The following is a 23,140-nucleotide window of genomic DNA, read 5'->3' on the forward strand; positions in this document are numbered from 1 at the left end:
GCACCTTCTTATTGACGATGAAACACAGAAATTGTATCCCAATTTAATACAAATGGCACAATGCCGACTTAAGTGCAAGAGGACTGACACTCTAACTTTCTATGATTTGAACCGCTCTTGTGAGTCCAGTTTTAGATTATGATGCTTCACTTCAGGTTTACTGTATCCTTTGGACCTTCTTATTGACGATGAAACAAAGAAATTACATCCGAATTTTATACAAAAGGCACAATGCCGACTTAAGTACAAGAGGACTGACACTCTAACTTTCTATGATTTGAACCTCTCCTGTGAGTCCAGTTTTAGATTCCGATGCCACACTTCAGGTTTACTGTATCCCTTGGACCTTCTTATTGACGATGAGAAACAGATATTGCATCCGAATTTAATACAAAAGGCACAATGCCGACATAAATACAAGAGGACTGACACTCTAACTTGCTATGATTTGAACGTCTCCTGTGAGTCCAGTTTCAGATTACGATGCTTCACTTCAGGTTTACTGTATACCTTGGACCTTCTTATTGACGATGAAACACAGAAATTGCATCCGAATTTATAACAAAAGGCACAATGCCGACTTAACTACAAGAGGAAAGACACTCTAACTTTCTATGATTTGAACCTCTCCTGTGAGTCAAGTTTTAGTTTCCGATGCTTCTTTCAGGTTTACTGTATCCCTTGGACCCTGTTATTGACGATGAACCTCTGAAATTCAATCAAAATTTAATACAAAAGGCACAATGCTGACTTAAGTACAAGAGGACTGACACTCTAACTTTCTATGATTTGAACCTCTCCTGTGCGACCAGTTTTAGATTCGCATGCTTCACCTCAGGTTTAGTGTATCCCTTGGACCTTCTTATTGACGATGGAGCACAGAAATTGCATCGGAATTAAATTCAAAAGGCACAATGCCGACTTAAGTACAAGAGGACTGACACTCTAATTTTCTATGATTAGAACCTCTTGTGTGAGTCCTGTTTTAGATTCCGATGTTTCACTTCAGTTTTACTGTATCCCTTGGACCTTCTTCTTGACGATGAAACACAGAAATTGCGTCCGAATTTAAAACAAAAGGCACAATGCCGACTTAAGTACAAGAGGACTGACACTCTAACTTTCTATGATTTGAACCTCTCCTGTGAGTCCAGTATTAGATTCCGATGCTTCACTTCAGGTTTACTGTATCCCTTGGACTTTCTTATTGACGATGAAGCACAGAAATTGCATCCGAATTTAATACAATAGGCACAATGCCCACTTAAGTACAAGAGGAATGACACTCTAACTTTCTCTGATTTGAACCTCTCCTGTGAGTCCAGTTTTAGATTCCGATGCTTCATTTGAGGTTTTGCTTTATCCCTTGGACCTTGTTATTGACGATGAAACTCAGAAATTGAATCCAAATTTAATACAAAAGGCACAATGCCGACTTAAGTACAAGAGGACCGACACTCTAACTTTCTATGATTTGAACCTCTCCTGTGAGTCCAGTTTTAGTTTCGGATGCTTCACCTCAGGTTTAGTGTATCCTTTGGACCTTCTTATTGACGATGTAGCACAGAAATTGCAACGGAATTAAATTCAAAAGGCACAATGCCGACTTAAGTACAAGAGGACTGACACTCTATCTTTCTATGATTTGATCCTATCCTGTGAGTCCAGTTTTAGATTCCGATGCTTCACTTCAGGTTCACTGTATCCCATTTACCTTCCTATGGACGATGAAGTACAGAAATTGCATCAGAATTAAATTCAAAAGGCACAATGCCGACTTAAGTACAAGAGGACTGACACTCTAACTTTCTATGATTTGAACCTCTCCTGTGAGTCCAGTTTTAGATTCCAATGCTTCACTTCAGGTTTACTGTATCCGTTGGACCTTCTTATTGACGATGAAACTCAGAAATTGAATCCAAATTTTATACAAAAGGCACAATGCCGACTTAAGTACAAGAGGACTGACACTCTAACTTTCTACGGTTTGAACCTCTCCTGTGAGTGTAGTTTTTGATTCCGATGGTTCACTTTAGGTTCACTGTATCCCTGGGACTTTCTTATTGACGATGAAGCACAGAAATTTCATCGGAATTAAATTCAAAAGGCACAATGCCGACTTAAGTACAAGAGGACTGACACTCTAACTTTCTATGATTTGAACCTCTCCTGTGAGTCCAGTTTTAGTTTGCGATGCTTCCCTTCAGGTTCACTGTATCCCTTTTACCTTCTCATTGACGATTAAGTACAGATATTGCAACCGAATTTAATACAAAAGGCACAATGCCGACTTAAGTACAAGAGGACTGACACTCTAATTTTCTATGATTTGAACCTCTCCTGTGAGTCCAGTTTCAGTTTCCGATGCTTCACTTCAGGTTTACTGTATACCTTGGATCTTCTTATTGACGATGGCACACAGAAATTGCATCCGAATTTAATACAAAAGGCACAATGCCGACTTAAGTACAAGAGGACTGACACTCTAACTTTCTATGATTTGAACTTCTCCTGTGAGTCCAGTTTAAGATTCCGATGCTTCACCTCAGGTTTAGTGTATCCCTTGGACATTCTTATTGACGATGAAGCACAGAGATTGCATCGGAATTAAATTCAAAAGGCAATGTGCCGACTTAAGTACAAGAGGACTGACACTCTAACTTTCTATGATTTGAACTTCTCCTCTGAGTCCAGTTTCAGATTACGATGCTTCACTTGAGGTTTACTGTATACCTTGGACCTTCTTATTGACGATGAAACACAGAAATTGCATCCGAATTTAAAACAAAAGGCACAATGCCGACTTAAGTACAAGAGGACTGACATTCTAACTTTCTATGATTTGAACCTCTCCTGTGAGTCCAGTTTTAGATTCGGATGCTTCACCTCAGGTTTAGTGTATCCCTTTTACCTTCTTATTGACGATGAAGCACAGAAATTGCATCAGAATTAAATTCAAAAGGCACAATGCTGGCTTAAGTACAAGAGGACTGACACTCTAACTTTCTATTACTTGAACCGCCCTATGAGTCCCGTTTTTGATTCGGATGCTTCACTTCAGATTCACTGTGTCCCTTCTACCATCTTATTGACGATGAGGTACAGAAATTGCATCGGAATTAAATTCAAAAGGCACAATGACGACTTAAGTACAAGAGGACTGACACTCTAACTTTCTATGATTTGAACCTCTCCTGTGAGCCCAGTTTTAGATTCCGATGCTTCACTTCAGGTTTACTGTATCCCTTGGACCAGCGTATTGACGATGAAACGCAGAAATTGCATCCGAATTTAATACAAAAGGCACAATGCCGACTTAAGTACAAGAGGACTGACACTCTAACTTTCTGTGATTTGAACCTCTCCAGTGAGCCCAGTTTTAGATTCCGATGCTTCACTTCAGGTTTACTGTATCCCTTGGACCTTCTTATTGACGATGAAACACAGAAATTGCATCCGAATTTAATACAAAAGGCACAATGCCGACTTTAGTACAGGAGGACTGACACTCTAACTTTCTATGATTTGAACCTCTCCTGTGAGTCAAGTTTTAGATTCCGATGCTTCACCTCAGGTTTAGTGTATCCCCTGGACCTTCTTATTGACGATGAAGCACAGAAATTGAATCGGAATAAATTCAAAAGGCACAATGCCGACTTAAGTATAAGAGGACTGACACTCTAACTTTCTATGATTTGATCCTCTCCTGAGAGTCCAGTTTTAAATTCCGATGCTTCACTTCAGGTTCACTGTATCCCTTTTACCTTCTTATTGACGATGAAGTACAGAAATTGCATCGGAATTAAATTCAAAAGGCACAATGTCGACTTAAGTACAAGAGGACTGACACTCTAACCTTCTATGATTTGAACCTCTCCTGTGAGTGTAGTTTTAGATTCCGATGCTTCACTTCAGGTTTACTGTATCCCTTGGACCTTCTTCTTGACGATGAAACACAGAAATTGCATTGGAATTAAATACAAAAGGCACAATGCCAACTTAAGTACAAGAGGACTGACACTCTAACTTTCTATGATTTGAACCTCTCCAGTGAGCCCAGTTTTAGATTCCGATGCTTCACTTCAGGTTTATTGTATCCCTTGGACGTTCGTATTGACGATGAAACACAGAAATTGCATCCGAATTTAATACAAAAGGCACAATGCCGACCTAAGTACAAGAGGACTGACACTCTTACTTTCTATGATTTGAACTTCTCCTGTGAGTCCAGTTTTAGTTTCGAATGCTTCACCTCAGGTTTAGTGTATCCTTTGGACCTTCTTATTGACGATGAAGCACAGAAATTGCATCGGAATTAAATTCAAAAGGCACAATGCCGACTTAAGTACAAGAGGACTGACACTCTACCTTTCTATGATTTGATCCTATCCTGTGAGTCCAGTTTTAGATTCCGATGCTTCACTTCAGGTTCACTGTATCCCATTTACCTTCCTATTGACGATGAAGTACAGAAATAGCTCGTAATTAAATTCAAAAGGCACAATGCCGACTTAAGTACAAGAGGATTGACACTCTAACTTTCTATGATTTGAACCTCTCCTGTGAGTCCAGTTTTAGATTCCGATTCTTCACTTCAGGTTTACTGTATCCGTTGGACCTTCTTATTGACGATGAAACTCAGAAATTGCATCCAAATTTTATACAAAAGGCACAATGCTGACTTAAGTACAAGAGTACTGACACTCTAACTTTTTATGAATAGAACCTCTCCAGTGAGTCCAGTTTTGGATTCCGATGCTTCACTTCAGGTTTACTGTATCCCTTGCACCTTCTTATTGACGATGAAACACAGAAAATGTATCCCAATTTAATACAAATGGCACAATGCCGACTTAAGTGCAAGAGGACTGACACTCTAACTTTCTATGATTTGAACCGCTCCTGTGAGTCCAGTTTTAGATTATGATGCTTCACTTCAGGTTTACTGTATCCTTTGGACCTTCTTATTGACGATGAAACAAAGAAATTGCATCCGAATTTTAACCAAAAGGCACAATGCCGACTTAAGTACAAGAGGACTGACACTCTAACTTTCTATGATTTGAACCTCTCCTGTGAGACCAGTTTTGATTCGGATGCTTCACCTCAGGTTTAGTGTATCCCTTGGACCTTCTTATTGCCGATGGAGCACAGAAATTGCATCGGAATTGAATTCAAAAGGCACAATGCCGACTTAAGTACAAGACGACTGACACTCTAACTTTCTATGATTAGAACCTCTCCTGTGAGTCCTGTTTTAGATTCCGATGTTTCACTTCAAATTTACTGTATCCCTTGGACCTTCTTCTTGACGATGAAACACAGACATAGCATCCGAATTTAATACAAAAGGCACAATGCCGACTTAAGTACAATAGGACTGACACTCTAACTTTCTATGATTTGAACCTCTCCTGTGAGTCCAGTTTTAGATTCCGATGCTTCACTTCAGGTTTACTGTATCCCTTGGACTCTCTTATTGCCGATGAAGCACAGAAATTGCATCCGAATTTAATACAATAGGCACAATGCCGACTTAAGTACATGAGGAATGACACTCTAACTTTCTATGATTTGAACCTCTCCTGTGAGTACAGTTTTAGATTCCGATGCTTCATTTAAGGTTTTGCTTTATCCCTTGGACCTTGTTATTGACGATGAAACTCAGAAATTGAATCCAAATTTAATACAAAAGGCACAATGCCGACTTAAGTACAAGAGGACTGACACTCTAACTTTCTATGATTTGAACCTCTCCTGTGAGTCCAGTTTTAGTTTCGGATGCTTCACCTCAGGTTTAGTGTATCCTTTGGACCTTCTTATTGACGATGAAGCACAGAAATTGCATCGGAATTAAATTCAAAAGGCACAATGCCGACTTAAGTACAAGAGGACTGACACTCTATCTTTCTATGATTTGATCCTATCCTGTGAGTCCAGTTTTAGATTCCGATGCTTCACTTCAGGTTCACTGTATCCCATTTACCTTCCTATTGACGATGAAGTACAGAAATTGCATCGGAATTAAATTCAAAAGGCACAATGCCAACTGAAGTACAAGAGGACTGACACTCTAACTTTCTATGATTTGAACCTCTCCTGTGAGTCCAGTTTTAGATTCCGATGCTTCGCTTCAGGTTTACTGTATCCGTTGGACCTTCTTATTGACGATGAAACTCAGAAATTGAATCCAAATTTTATACAAAAGGCACAATGCCGACTTAAGTACAAGAGGACTGACACTCTAACTTTCTATGAATTGAACCTCTCCAGTGAGTCCAGTTTTGGATTATGATGCCTCACTTCAGGTTTACTGTATCCTTTGGACCTTCTTATTGACGATGAAACACAGAAATTGCATCCGAATTTTATACAAAATGCACAATGCCGACTTAAGTACAAGAGGACTGACTCTCTAACTTTCTATGATTTGAACCTCTCCTGTGAGTCCAGTTTTAGATTACGATGCTTCACTTCAGGTTTACTGTATCCCTTGGACCTACTTATTGACGATGACACACAGAAATTGCATCCGAATTTAATACAAAAGCCACAATGCCGACTTAAGTACAAGTGGACTGTCACTCTAACTTTCTATGATTTGAACCTCTCCTGTGAGTCCAGTTTTAGATTCCGATGCTTCACTTCAGGTTTACTGTATCCCTTGGACCTTCTTATTGAAAATGAGAAACAGATATTGCATCCGAATTTAATACAAAACGCACAATGCCGACTTAAGTACAAGAGGATTGACACTCTAACTTGCTGTGATTTGAACCTCTCCTGTGAGTCCAGTTTCAGATTCCGATGCTTCACTTCAGGTTTACTATATACCTTGGACCTTCTTATTGACGATGGAACACAGAAATTGCATCCGAATTTAATACAAAAGGCACAATTCCAACTTATGTACAAGAGGACTGACACTCTAACTTTCTACGGTTTGAACCTCTCCTGTGATTGTAGTTTTTGATTCCGATGCTTCACTTCAGGTTTACTGTATCCCTGGGACTTTCTTATTGACGATGAAGCACAGAAATTGCATCGGAATTAAATTCAAGAGGCACAATGCCGACTTAAGTACAAGAGGACTGACACTCTAACTTTCTATGATTTGAACCTCTCCTGTGAGTCCAGTTTTAGTTTGCGATGCTTCACTTCAGGTTCACTGTATCCCTTTTACCTTCTCATTGACGATTAAGTACAGATATTGCAACCGAATTTAATACAAAAGGCACAATGCCGACTTAAGTACAAGAGGACTGACACTCTAATTTTTTATGATTTGAATCTCTCCTGTGAGTCCAGTTTCAGTTTCCGATGCTTCACTTCAGGTTTACTTTATACCTTGGATCTTCTTATTGACGATGGAACACAGAAATTGCATCCGAATTTAATACAAAAGGCACAATGCCGACTTAAGTACAAGAGGACAGACACTCTTACTTTCTATGATTTGAACTTCTCCAGTGAGTCCAGTTTAAGATTCCGATGCTTCACCTCAGGTTTAGTGTATCCCTTGGACCTTCTTATTGACGATGAAGCACAGAAATTGCATCGGAATTAAATTCAAATGGCACAATGCCGACTTAAGTACAAGAGGAATGACACTCTAACTTTCTATGATTTGAACCTCTCCTTTGAGTCCAGTTTTAGATTCGGATGCTTCACCTCAGGTTTAGTGTATCCCATGGACCTTCTTATTGACGATGAAGCACAGATATTGCATCAGAATTAAATTCAAAAGGCACAATGCCGGCTTAAGTACAAGAGGACTGACACTCTAACTTTCTATTACTTGAACCGCCCTATGAGTCCCGTTTTAGATTCGGATGCTTCACTTCAGATTCACTGTGTCCCTTCTACCATCTTATTGACGATGAGGTACAGAAATTGCATCGGAATTAAATTCAAAAGGCACAATGACGACTTAAGTACAAGAGGACTGACACTATAACTTTCTATGATTTGAACCTCTCCCGTGAGTCCAGATTTAGATTCCGATGATTCACTTCAGGTTTACTGTATCCCTTGGACCTTCTTGACGATGAAACACAGAAATTGCATCCGAATTTAATACAATAGGCACAATGCCGACTTAAGTACAAGAGGACTGACACTCTAATTTTCTATGATTTGAACCTCTCCTGTGAACCCAGTTTTAGATTCCGATGCTTCACTTCAGGTTTACTGTATCCCTTGGACCTGCGTATTGACCATGGAACACAGAAATTGCATCCGAATTTAATACAAAAGGCAAAATGCCGACTTAAGTACAAGAGGACTGACACTCTAACTTTCTACGATTTGAACCTCTCCAGTGAGCCCAGTTTTAGATTCCGATGCTTCACTTCAGGTTTACTGTATCCCTTGGACCTTCTTATTGACGATGAAACACAGAAATTGCATCCGAATTTAATACAAAAGGCACAATGCCGACTTAAGTACAGGAGGACTGACACTCTAGCTTTCTATGATTTGAACTTCACCTGTGAGTCAAGTTTTAGATTCCGATGCATCACCTCAGGTTTAGTGTATCCCTTGGACATTCTTATTGACGATGAAGCACAGAAATTGCATCGGAATAAATTCAAAAGGCACAATGCCGACTTAAGTATAAGAGGACTGACACTCTAACTTTCTATGATTTGATCCTCTCCTGTGAGTCCAGTTTTAAATTCCGATGCTTCACTTCAGGTTCACTGTATCCCTTTTACCTTCTTATTGACGATGAAGTACGGAAATTGCATCGGAATTAAATTCAAAAGGCACAATGTCGACTTAAGTACAAGAGGACTGACACCCTAACTTTCTGCGATTTGAACCTCTCCTGTGAGTGTAGTTTTAGATTCCGATGCTCAACTTCAGGTTTACTGTATCCCTTGGACCTTCTTCTTGACGATGAAACACAGAAATTGCATCGGAATTAAATACAAATGGCACAATGCCAACTTAAGTACAAGAGGACTGACACTCTAACTTTCTATGATTTGAACCTCTCCAGTGAGCCCAGTTTTAGATTCCGATGCTTCACTTCAGGTTTACTGTATCCCTTGGACCGTCGTATTGACGATGAAACACAGAAATTGCATCCGAATTTAATACAAAAGGCACAATGCCGACCTAAGTACAAGAGAACTGACACTCTAACTTTCTATGATTTGACCCTCTCCTGTGAGTCCAGTTTTAGATTCCGATGCTTCACTTCAGGTTTACTGTATCCGTTGGACCTTCTTATTGACGATGAAACTCAGAAATTGAATCCATATTTTATACAAAAGGCACAATGCCGACTTAAGTACAAGAGGACTGACACTCTAACTTTCTATGAATTGAACCTCTCCAGTGAGTCCAGTTTTGGATTATGATGCTTCACTTCAGGTTTACTGTATCCTTTGGACCTTCTTATTGACGATGAAACACAGAAATTGCATCCGAATTTTATACAAAAAGCACAATGCCGACTTAAGTACAAGAGTACTGACTCTCTAACTTTCTATGATTTGAACCTCTCCTGTGAGTCCAGGTTTAGATTACGATGCTTCACTTCAGGTTTACTGTATCCCTTGGACCTACTTATTGACGATGAAACACAGAAATTGCATCCGAATTTAATACAAAAGCCACAATGCCGCCTTAAGTACAAGTGGACTGTCACTCTAACTTTCTATGATTTGAACCTCTCCTGTGAGTCCAGTTTTAGATTCCGATGCTTCACTTCAGATTTACTGCATCCCTTGGACCTTCTTATTGAATATGAGAAACAGATATTGCATCCGAATTTAATACAAAACGCACAATGCCGACTTAAGTACAAGAGGACTGACACTCTAACTTGCTGTGATTTGAACCTCTCCTGTGAGTCCAGTTTCAGATTCCGATGCTTCACTTCAGGTTTACTATATACCTTGGACCTTCTTATTGACGATGGAACACAGAAATTGCATCCGAATTTAACACAAAGGGCACAATTCCAACTTATGTACAAGAGGACTGACACTCTAACTTTCTACGGTTTGAACCTCTCCTGTGATTGTAGTTTTTGATTCCGATGCTTCACTTCAGGTTTACTGTATCCCTGGGACTTTCTTATTGACGATGAAGCACAGAAATTGCATCGGAATAAATTCAAAAGGCACAATGCCGACTTAAGTATAAGAGGACTGACACTCTAACTTTCTATGATTTGAACCGCTCCTGTGAGTCCAGTTTTAGTTAGCGATGCTTCACTTCAGGTTCACTGTAACCCTTTTACCTTCTCATTGACGATTACGTACAGATATTGCAACCGAATTTAATACAAAAGGCACAATGCCGACTTAAGTACAAGAGGACTGACACTCTAATTTTCTATGATTTGAATCTCTCCTGTGAGTCCAGTTTCAGTTTCCGATGCTTCACTTCAGGTTTACTTTATACCTTGGATCTTCCTATTGACGATGGAACACAGAAATTGCATCCGAATTTAATACAAAAGGCACAATGCCGACTTAAGTACAAGAGGACTGACACTCTTACTTTCTATGATTTGAACTTCTCCTGTGAGTCCAGTTTAAGATTCCGATGCTTCACCTCAGGTTTAGTGTATCCCTTGGACCTTCTTATTGACGATGAAGCACAGAAATTGCATCGGAATTAAATTCAAATGGCACAATGCCGACTTAAGTACAAGAGGAATGACACTCTAACTTTCTATGATTTGAACTTCTCCTGTGAGTCCAGTTTCAGATTACGATGCTTCACTTCAGGTTTACTGTATACCTTGGACCTTCTTATTGACGATGAAACACAGATATTGCATCCGAATTTAAAACAAAAGCCACAATGCCGACTTAAGTACAAGAGGAATGACACTCTAACTTGCTATGATTTGAACCTCTCCTTTGAGTCCAGTTTTAGATTCGGATGCTTCACCTCAGGTTTAGTGTATCCCATGGACCTTCTTATCGACGATGAAGCACAGATATTGCATCAGAATTAAATTCAAAAGGCACAATGCCGGCTTAAGTACAAGAGGACTGACACTCTAACTTTCTATTACTTGAACCGCCCTATGAGTCCCGTTTTAGATTCGGATGCTTCACTTCAGATTCACTGTGTCCCTTCTACCATCTTATTGACGATGAGGTACAGAAATTGCATCGGAATTAAATTCAAAAGGCACAATGACGACTTAAGTACAAGAGGACTGACACTATAACTTTCTATGATTTGAACCTCTCCCGTGAGTCCAGTTTTAGATTCCGATGATTCACTTCAGGTTAACTGTATCCCTTGGACCTTCTTGACGATGAAACACAGAAATTGCATCCGAATTTAATACAATAGGCACAATGCCGACTTAAGTACAAGAGGACTGACACTCTAACTTTCTATGATTAAAACCTCTCCTGTGAGCCCAGTTTTAGATTCCGATGCTTCACTTCAGGTTTACTGTATCCCTTGTACCTGCGTATTGACGATGAAACACAGAAATTGCATCCGAATTTAATACAAAAGGCACAATGCCGACTTAAGTACAAGAGGACTGGCACTCTAACTTTCTATGATTTGAACCTCTCCAGTGAGCCCAGTTTTAGATTCCGATGCTTCACTTCAGGTTTACTGTATCCCCTGGACCTTCTTATTGACGATGAAACACAGAAATTGCATCCGAATTTAATACAAAAGGCACAATGCCGACTTAAGTACAGGAGGCCTGACACTCTAGCTTTCTATGATTTGAACCTCTCCTGTGAGTCAAGTTTTAGATTCCGATGCTTCACCTCAGGTTTAGTGTATCCCTTGGACCTTCTTATTGACGATGAAGCACAGAAATTGCATCGGAAAAAATTCAAAAGGCACAATGCCGACTTAAGTATAAGAGGACTGACACTCTAACTTTCTATGATTTGATCCTCTCCTGAGAGTCCAGTTTTAAATTCCGATGCTTCACTTCAGGTTCACTGTATCCCTTTTACCTTCTTATTGACGATGAAGTACGGAAATTGCATCGGAATTAAATTCAAAAGGCACAATGTCGACTTAAGTACAAGAGGACTGACACTCTAACTTTCTATGATTTGAACCTCTCCTGTGAGTGTAGTTTTAGATTCCGATGCTTCACTTCAGGTTTACTGTATCCCTTGGACCTTCTTCTTGACGATGAAACACAGAAATTGCATCGGAATTAAATACAAAAAGCACAATGCCAACTTAAGTACAAGATTACTGACACTCTAACTTTCTATGATTTGAACCTCTCCAGTGAGCCCAGTTTTAGATTCCGATGCTTCCCTTCAGGTTTACTGTATCCCTTGGACCGTCGTATTGACGATGAAACACAGAAATTGCATCCGAATTTAATACAAAAGGCACAATGCCGACCTAAGTACAAGAGGACTGACACTCTAACTTTCTATGATTTGAACCTCTCCTGTGAGTCCAGTTTTAGTTTCGGATGCTTCACCTCAGGTTTAGTGTATCCTTTGGACCTTCTTATTGACGATGAAGCACAGAAATTGCATCGGAATTAAATTCAAAAGGCACAATGCCGACTTAAGTACAAGAGGACTGACACTCTATCTTTCTATGATTTGATCCTATCCAGTGAGTCCAGTTTTAGATTCCGATGCTTCACTTCAGGTTCACTGTATCCCATTTACCTTCCTATTGACGATGAAGTACAGTAATTGCATCGGAATTAAATTCAAAAGGCACAATGCCGACTTAAGTACAAGAGGACTGAAACTCCAACTTTCTATGATTTGAACCTCTCCTGTGAGTCCAGTTTTAGATTCCGATGCTTCACATCAGGTTTACTGTATCCGTTGGACCTTCTTATTTTCGATGAAACTCTGAAATTGAATCCAAATTTTATACAAAAGGCACAATGCCGACTTAAGTACAAGAGGACTGACACTCTAACTTTCTATGAATTGAACCTCTCCAGTGAGTCCAGTTTTGGATTCCGATGCTTCACTTCAGGTTTACTGTATCCCTTGCACCTTCTATTGACGATGAAACACAGAAATTGTATCCCAATTTAATACAAATGGCACAACGCCGACTTAAGTGCAAGAGGACTGACACTCTAACTTTCTATGATTTGAACCGCTCCTGTGAGTCCAGTTTTAGATTATGATGCTTCACTTCAGGTTTACTGTATCCTTTGGACCTTCTTATTGACGATGAAACAAAGAAATTGCATCCGAATTTTATACAAAGGGCACAATGCCGACTTAAGTACAAGAGGACTGACACTCTAACTTTCTATGATTTGAACCTCTCCTGTGAGTCCAGTTTTAGATTCCGATGCCACACTTCAGGTTTACTGTATCCCTTGGACCTTCTTATTGACGATGAGAAACAGATATTGCATCCGAATTTAATACAAAAGGCACAATGCCGACTTAAATACAAGAGGACTGACACTCTAACTTGCTATGATTTGAACCTCTCCTGTGAGTCCAGTTTCAGATTACGATGCTTCACTTCAGGTTTACTGTATACCTTGGACCTTCTTATTGACGATGAAACACAGAAATTGCATCCGAATTTAAAACAAAAGGCACAATGCCGACTTAAGTACAAGAGATAAGACACTCTAACTTTCTATGATTTGAACCTCTCCTGTGAGTCCAGTTTTAGTTTCCGATGCTTCTTTCAGGTTTACTGTATCCCTTGGACCTTGTTAATGACGATGAAACTCAGAAATTCAATCGAAATTTAATACCAAAGGCACAATGCCGACTTAAGTACAAGAGGACTGACACTCTAACTTTCTATGATTTGAACCTCTCCTTTGAGACCAGTTTTAGATTCGGATGCTTCACCTCAGGTTTAGTGTATCCCTTGGACCTTCTTATTGACGATGGAGCACAGAAATTGCATCGGAATTAAATTCAAAAAGCACAATGCCGACTTAAGTACAAGAGGACTGACACTCTAACTTTCTATGATTAGAACCTCTCCTGTGAGTCCTGTTTTAGATTCCGATGTTTCACTTCAGGTTTACTGTATCCCTTGGACCTTCTTCTTGACGATGAAACACAGAAATTGCATCCGAATTTAATACAAAAGGCACAATGCCGACTTAAGTACAAAAGGACTGACACTCTAACTTTCTATGATTTGAACCTCTCCCGTGAGTCCAGTTTCAGAGTCCGATGCTTCACTTCAGGTTTACTGTATCCCTTGGACTTTCTTATTGACGATGAAGCACAGAAATTGCATCCGAATTTAATACAATAGGCACAATGCCGACTTAAGTACAAGAGGAATGACACTCTAACTTTCTATGATTTGAACCTCTACTGTGAGTCCAGTTTTAGATTCCGATGCTTCATTTGAGGTTTACTTTATCCCTTGGACCTTGTTATTGACGATGAAACTCAGAAATTGAATCCAAATTTAATACAAAAGGCACAATGCCGACTTAAGTACAAGAGGACTGACACTCAAACTTTCTATGATTTGAACCTCTCCTGTGAGTCCAGTTTAAGTTTCGGATGCTTCACCTCAGGTTTAGTGTATCCTTTGGACCTTCTTATTGACGATGAAGCACAGAAATTGCATCGGAATTAAATTCAAAAGGCACAAAGCCGACTTAAGTACAAGAGGACTGACACTCTAACTTTCTATGATTTGATCCTATCCTGTGAGTCCAGTTTTAGATTCCGATGCTTCACTTCAAGTTCACTGTATCCCATTTACCTTCCTATTGACGATGAAGTACAGACATTGCATCGGAATTAAATTCAAAAGGCACAATGCCGACTTAAGTACAAGAGGACTACCACTCTAACTTGCTATGATTTGAACCTCTCCTGTGAGTCCAGTTTTAGATTCCGATGCTCCACTTCAGGTTTACTGTATCCGTTGGACCTTCTTATTGACGATGAAACTCAGAAATTGAATCCAAATTTTATACAAAAGGCACAATGCCGACTTAAGTACAAGAGGACTGACACTCTAACTTTCTATGAATTGAACCTCTCCTGTGAGTCTAGTTTTGGATTCCGATGCTTCACTTCAGGTTTACTGTATCCCTTGGACCTACTTATTGACGATGGAACACAGAAATTACATCCGATTTTAATACAAAAGGCACAATACCGACTTAAGTACAAGAGGACTGACACTCTAACTTTCTATGATTTGAACCTTTCCTGTGAGTCCAGTTTTAGATTATGATGCTTCACTTCAGGTTAACTGTATCCTTTGCACCTTCTTATTGACGATGAAACACAGAAATTGCATCCGAATTTTATACAAAAGGCACAATGCCGACTTAAGTACAAGAGGACTGACTGTCTAACTTTCTATGATTTGAACCTCTCCTGTGAGTTCAGTTTTTGATTACCATGCTTCACTTCAGGTTTACTGTATCCCTTGGACCTACTTATTGACGATGAAACACAGAAATTGCATCCGAATTTAAAACAAAAGGCACAATGCCGACTTAAGTACAAGTGGACTGTCACTCCAACTTTCTATGATTTGAACCTCTCCTGTGAGTCCAGTTTTAGATTCCGATGCCTCATTTCAGGTTTACTGTATCCCTTGGACCTTCTTATTGACAATGAGAAACAGATATTGCATCCGAATTTAATACAAAAGGCACAATGCCGACTTAAGTACAAGAGGACTGACACTCTAACTTTCTATGATTTGAACCTCACCTGTGAGTCCAGTTTTAGTTTGCGATGCTTCACTTCAGGTTCACTGTATCCCTTTCACCTTCTCATTGACGATTAAGTACAGATATTGCAAACCGAATTTAATACAAAAGGCACAATGCCGACTTAAGTACAAGAGGACTGACACTCTAATTTTCTATGATTTGAACTTCTCCTGTGAGTCCAGTTTAAGATTCCGATGCTTCACCTCAGGTTTAGTGTATCCCTTGGACCTTCTTATTGACGATGAAGCACAGAAATTGCATCGGAATTAAATTCAAATGGCACAATGCCGACTTAAGTACAAGAGGACTGACACTCTAACTTTCTATGATTTGAACTTCTCCTGTGCGTCCTGTTTTAGATTCCGATGCTTCACTTCAGGTTTACTGTATCCCTTGGACCTTCTTCTTGACGATGAAACACAGGAATTGCATCCGAATTTAATACAAAAGGCAAAATGCCGACTTAAGTACAAGAGGACTGACACTCTAACTTTCTATGATTTGAACCTCTCCTGTGAGTCTAGTTTTCGTTTCCGATGCTTCACTTCAGGTTTACTGTATCCCTTGGACCTTCTTATTGACGATGAAGCACAGAAATTGCACCCGAATGTAATGCAAAAGGCACAATGAGGACTTAAGTACAAGAGGACTGACACTCTAACTTTCTATTATTTGAACCTCTCCTGTGAGTCCAGTTTTAGATTCCGATGCTTCACTTCGGGTTTACTGTATCCCTTGGACCTTGTTATTGACGATGAAACTCAAAAATTGAATCCAAATTTAATACAAAAGGCACAATACCGACTTAAGTACAAGAGGACTGACACTCTAACTTTCTATGATTTGAACCGCTCCTGTGAGTCCAGTTTTAGATTCGGATGCTTCACTTCAGATTCTCTGTGTCTCTTTTACCATCTTATAGGCGATGAAGTACAGAAATAGCATCGGAATTAAATTCACAAGGCACAATGCCAAATTATGTACAAGAGGACTGACACTCTAACTTTCTATGATTTGAACCGCTCCTGTGAGTCCAGTTTTAAACTCCGATGCTTCACTTCAGGTTTACTGTATCCCTTGGACCTTCTTATTGACGATGAGAAACAGATATTGCATCCGAATTTAATACAAAATGCACAATGCCAACTTAAGTACAAGAGGACTGACGCTCTAACTTGCTATGATTTGAACCTCTCCTGTGAGTTCAGTTTTAGATTCCGATCCTTCCCTTCAGGTTTACTGTATACCTTGGACCTTCTTATTGACGAAGAAACACAGAAATTGCATCCGAATTTAAAACAAAAGGCACAATGCCGACTTAAGTACAAGAGGACTGACACTCTAACTTTCTATGATTTGAACCGCTCCTGTGAGTCCAGTTTTAGATTCGGATGCTTCACTTCAGATTCTCTGTGTCTCTTTTACCATCTTATAGGCGATGAAGTACAGAAATTGCATCGGAATTAAATTCAAAAGGCACAATGCCGACTTAAGTATAAGAGGACTGACACTATTACTTTCTATGATTTGAACCTCTCCTGTGAGTCCAGTTTTCAGATTCCGATCCTTCTCTTCAGGTTTACTGTATCCCTTGGACCTTCTTCACGATGAAACACAGAAATTGCATCCGAATTTAATACAATAGGCACAATGCCGACTTAAGTACAAGAGGACTGACACTCTAACTTTCTATGATTTGAACCTCTCCTGTGAGCCCAGTTTTAGATTCCGATGCTTCACTTCAGGTTTACTGTTTCCCTTGGACCGGCGTATTGACGATGAAACACAGAAATTGCATCCGAATTTAATACAAAAGGCACAATGTCGACCTAAGTACAAGAGGACTGACACTCTAACTTTCTATTATTTGAACCTCTCCTGTGAGTCCAGTTTTAGATTCCGATGCTTCACTTCAGGTTACTGTATCCCTTGCACCTTCTTATTGACGATGAAACACAGAAATTGTATCCCAATTTAATACAAATGGCACAATGCCGACTTAAGTGCAAGAGGACTGACACTCTAACTTTCTATGATTTGAACCGCTCCTGTGAGTCCAGTTTTAGATTATGATGCTTCACTTCAGGTTTACTGTATCCTTTGGACCTTCTTATTGACGATGAAACAAAGAAATTGCATCCGAATTTTATACAAAAGGCACAATGCCGACTTAAGTACAAGAGGACTGACACTCTAACTTTCTATGATTTGAACCTCTCCTGTGAGTCCAGTTTTAGATTCCGATGCCACACTTCAGGTTTACTGTATCCCTTGGACCTTCTTATTGACGATGAGAAACAGATATTGCATCCGAATATAATACAAAAGGCACAATGCCGACTTAAGTACAAGAGGACTGACACTCTAACTTTCTATGATGTGATCCTCTCCTGAGAGTCCAGTTTTAAATTCCGATGCTTCACTTCAGGTTCACTGTATCCCTTTTACCTTCTTATTGACGATGAAGTACAGAAATTGCATCGGAATTAAATTCAAAAGGCACAATGTCGACTTAAGTACAAGAAGACTGACACTCTAACTTTCTGCGATTTGAACCTCTCCTGTGAGTGTAGTTTTGGATTCCGATGCTTCACTTCAGGTTTACTGTGTCCCTTGGACCTTCTTCTTGACGATGAAACACAGAAATTCCATCGGAATTAAATACAAAAGGCACAATGCCAACTTAAGTACAAGAGGACTGACACTCTAACTTTCTATGATTTGAACCTCTCCAGTGAGCCCAGTTTTAGATTCCGATGCTTCACTTCAAGTTTACTGTATCCCTTGGACCTTCGTATTGACGATGAAACACAGAAATTACACCCGAATTTAATACAAAAGGCACAATGCCGACCTAAGTACAAGAGGACTGACACTCTAACTTTCTATTATTAGAACCCCGCCTGTGAGTCCAGTTTTAGATTCCTATGCTTCACTTCAGGTTTACTGTATCCCTTGGACCTTCTCATTGACGATGAAACTCAGAAATTGCATCCGAATTTAATACAAAAGGCACAATGCCGACTTCAGTACAAGAGGACTGACACTCTAACTTTCTATTATTTAAACCTCTCCTGTGAGTCCAGTTTTAGATTCCGATGCTTCTTTCAGGTTTACTGTATCCCTTGGACCTTGTATTGACAATGAAACTCAGAAATTCAATCCAAATTTAATACAAAAGGCACAATGCCGACTTAAGTAAAGAGGACTGACACCCTAACTTTCTATGATTTGAACCTCTCCTGTGAGTCCTGTTTTAGATTCCGATGTTTCACTTCAGGTTTACTGTATCCCTTGGACCTTCTTATTGCCGATGAAACACAGAAATTGCATGCGAATTTAATACAAAAGGCACAATGCCGACTTAAGTACAAGAGGACTGACACTCTAACTTTCTATGGTTTGAACCTCTCCTGTGAGTCCAGTTTTAGATTTCGATGCTTCACTTCAGGTTCACTGTATCCCTTGGACTTTCTTATTGACGATGAAGCACAGAAATTGCATCCGAATTTAATACAATAGGCACAATGCCGACTTAAGTACAAGAGGAATGACACTCTAACTTTCTATGATTTCAACCTCTCCTGTGAGTCCAGTTTTAGATTCCGATGCTTCATTTGAGGTTTACTTTATCCCTTGGACCTTGTTATTGACGATGAAACTCAGAAATTGAATCCAAATTTAATACAAAAGGCACAATGCCGACTTAAGTACAAGAGGACTGACACTCTAACTTTCTATGATTTGAACCTCTCCTGTGAGTCCAGTTTTAGTTTCGGATGCTTCACCTCAGGTTTAGTGTATCCTTTGGACCTTCTTATTGACGATGAAGCACGGAAATTGCATCGGAATTAAATTCAAAAGCCACAATGCAGACTTAAGTACAAGAGGACTGACACTCTATCTTTCTATGATTTGAACCGCTCCTGTGAGTCCAGTTTTAGATTCGGATGCTTCACTTCAGATTCTCTGTGTCCCTTAGACCATCTTCTTGACGATGAAACACAGAAATTGCATTGGAATTAAATACAAAAGCACAATGCCGACTTAAGTACAAGAGGACTGACACTCTAACTTTCTATGATTTGAACCTCTCCTGTGAGTCCAGTTTTAGATTCCGATGCTTCACTTCAGGTTTACTGTATCCCTTGGACCTTCTTATTGACGATGAAACTCAGAAATTGAATCCAAATTTTATACAAAAGACTCAATGCCGACTTAAGTACAAGAGGACTGACACTCTAACTTTCTATGAATTGAACCTCTCCAGTGAGTCCAGTTTTGGATTCCGATGCTTCACTTCAGGTTTACTGTATCCCTTGGACCTTCTTATTGACGATGAAACACAGAAATTGCATCCGAATTTTATACAAAAGGCACAATGCCGACTTAAGTACAAGAGGACTGACACTCTAACTTTCTATAATTTGAACCTTTCCTGTGAGTCCAGTTATAGATTATGATGCTTCACTTAAGGTTAACTGTATCCTTGGACCTTCTTATTGACGATGAAACACAGAAATTGCATCCGAATTTTATACAAAAGGAACAATGCCGACTTAAGTACAAGAGGACTGACTCTCTAACTTTCTATGATTTGAACCTCTCCTGTGAGTCCAGTTTTAGATTACGATGCTTCACTTCAGGTTTACTGTATCCCTTGGACCTACTTATTGACGATGAAACACAGAAATTGCATCCGAATTTAATACAAGAGGCACAATGCCGACTTAAGTACAAGTCGACTGTCACACTAACTTTCTATGATTTGAACCTCTCCTGTGAGTCCAGTTTTAGATTCCGATGCTTCACTTCAGGTCTACTGTATCCCTTGTACCTTCTTATTGACGATGAGAAACAGATATTGCATCCGAATTTAATACAAAAGGCACAATGCCGACTTAAGTACAAGAGGACTGACACTCTAACTTGCTGTGATTTGAACCTCACCTGTGAGTCCAGTTTCAGATTCCGATGCTTCACTTCAGGTTTACTGTATACCTTGGACCTTCTTATTGACGATGGAACACAGAAATTGCATCCGAATTTAATACAAAAGGCACAATTCCAACTTAAGTACAAGAGGACTGACACTCTAACTTTTTATGTTTTGAACTTCTCCTGTGAGTCCAGTTTTAGAATCCGATGCTTCACCTCAGGTTTGGTGAATCCCTTGGACCTTCTTATTGACGATGAAGCACAGAAATTGCATCTGAATTAAATTCAAAAGGCACAATGCCGACTTAAGTACAAGAGGACCGTCACTCTAACTTTCTATGATTTGAACCGCTCCTGTGAGTCCAGTTTTAGATTCCGATGCTTCACTTCAGATTCACTGTATCCCTTTTACCTTCTTAATGACGATGAAGTACAGAAATTGCATCGGAATTAAATTCAAATGGCACAATGCCGACTTAAGTACAAGAGGAGTGACACTCTAACTTTCTATGATTTGAACCTCTCCTGTGAGTCCAGTTTTAGATTCCGATGCTTCACTTCAGGTTTACTGTATCCCTTGGACCTTCTTATTGACGATGAAACTCAGAAATTGAATCCAAATTTTATACAAAAGGCACAATGCCGACTTAAGTCCAAGAGGACTGACACTCTAGCTCTCTATGAATTGAACCTCTCCAGTGAGTCCAGTTTTGGATTCCGATACTTCACTTCAGGTTTACTGTATCCCTTGGACTTTCTTATTGACGATGAAACTCAGAAATTGCATCCGAATTTAATACAAGAGGCACAATGCCGACTTAAGTACAAGAGGACTGACCCTCTAACTTTCTATAATTTGAACCGTTCCTGTGAGTCCAGTTTTAGATTATGATGCTTCACTTCAGGTTTACTGTATCCTTTGGACCTTCTTATTGACGATTAAACAAAGAAATTGCATCCGAATGTTATACAAAAGGCACAATGCCGACTTAAGTACAAGAGGACTGACACTCTAACTTTCTATGATTTGAACCGCTCCTGTGAGTCCAGTTTTAGATTCCGATGCCACACTTCAGGTTTACTGTATCCCTTGGACCTTCTTATTCACGATGAGAAACAGATATTGCATCCAAATTAAATACAAAAGGCACAATGCCGACTTAAATACAAGAGGACTGACACTCTAACTTCGTATGATTTGAACCTCTCCTGTGAGTCCAGTTTCAGATTACGATGCTTCACTTCAGATTTACTGTATACCTTGGACCTTCTTATTGACGATGAAACACAGAAATTGCATCCGAATTTAATACAAAAGGCACATTGCCGACCTAAGTACAAGAGGAATGACTCTCTAACTTTCTATTATTTGAACCTCTCCTGTGAGTCCAGTTTTAGATTCCGATGCTTCACTTCAGGTTTACTGTATCCCTTGGACCTTCTTATTGACGATGAAACTCACAAATTGAATCCGACGTTAATACAAAAGGCACAATGCCGACTTAAGTACAAGAGGTCTGACACTCTAACTTTCTATGATTTGAACATCTCCTGTGTGTCAAGTTTTAGATTCCGATGCTTCACTTCAGGTTTACTGTATCCCCTGGACCTTCTTATTGACGATGAAGCACAGAAATTGCATCGGAATAAATTCAAAAGGCACAATGCCGACTTAAGTACAAGTGGACTGACACTCTAACTTTCTATGATTTGATCCTCTCCTGAGAGTCCAGTTTTAAATTCCGATGCTTCACTTCAGGTTCACTGTACCCCTTTTACCTTCTTATTGACGATGAAGTACAGAAATTGCATCGGAATTAAATTCAAAAGGCACAATGTCGACTTAAGTACAAGAGGACTGACACTCTAACATTTTGCGATTTGAACCTCTCCTGTGAGTGTAGTTTTAGATTCCGATGCTTCACTTCAGGTTTACTATATCCTTGGACTTTCTTATTGACTATGAAGCTCAGAATTTGCATCGGAATTAAATTGAAAAGGCACAATGCCGACTTAAGTACAAGAGGACTGACACTCTAACTTTCTATGATTTGAACCTCTCCGGTGAGTCCTGTTTTAGATTCCGTGCTTCACTTCAGATTCACTGTATCCCTGTTACCTTCTTATTGACGATGAAGTACAGAAATTGCATCGGAATTAAATTCAAAAGGCACAATGCCGACTTAAGTACAAGAGGGCTGACACTCTAATTTCTATGATTTGAACCTCTCCTTTGAGTCCTGTTTTAGATTCCAATGCTTCACTTCAGGTTTACTGTATCCCTTGGACCTTCTTCTTGACGATGAAACACAGATATTGCATCGGAATTAAATACAAAAGGCACAATGCCGACTTAAGTACAAGAGGACTGACACTCTAACTTTCTATGATTTGAACCTCTCCAGTGAGCCCAGTTTTAGATTCCGATGCTTCACTTCAGGTTTACTGTATCTGTCGGACCTTCGTATTGACGATGAAACACAGAAATTGCATCCGAATTTAATACAAAAGGCACAATGCCGACCTAAGTACAAGAGG

Source organism: Schistocerca serialis, chromosome 12 (genome assembly GCF_023864345.2).
Source record: "Schistocerca serialis cubense isolate TAMUIC-IGC-003099 chromosome 12, iqSchSeri2.2, whole genome shotgun sequence".
In the NCBI taxonomy this organism is placed as follows: domain Eukaryota; kingdom Metazoa; phylum Arthropoda; class Insecta; order Orthoptera; family Acrididae; genus Schistocerca; species Schistocerca serialis.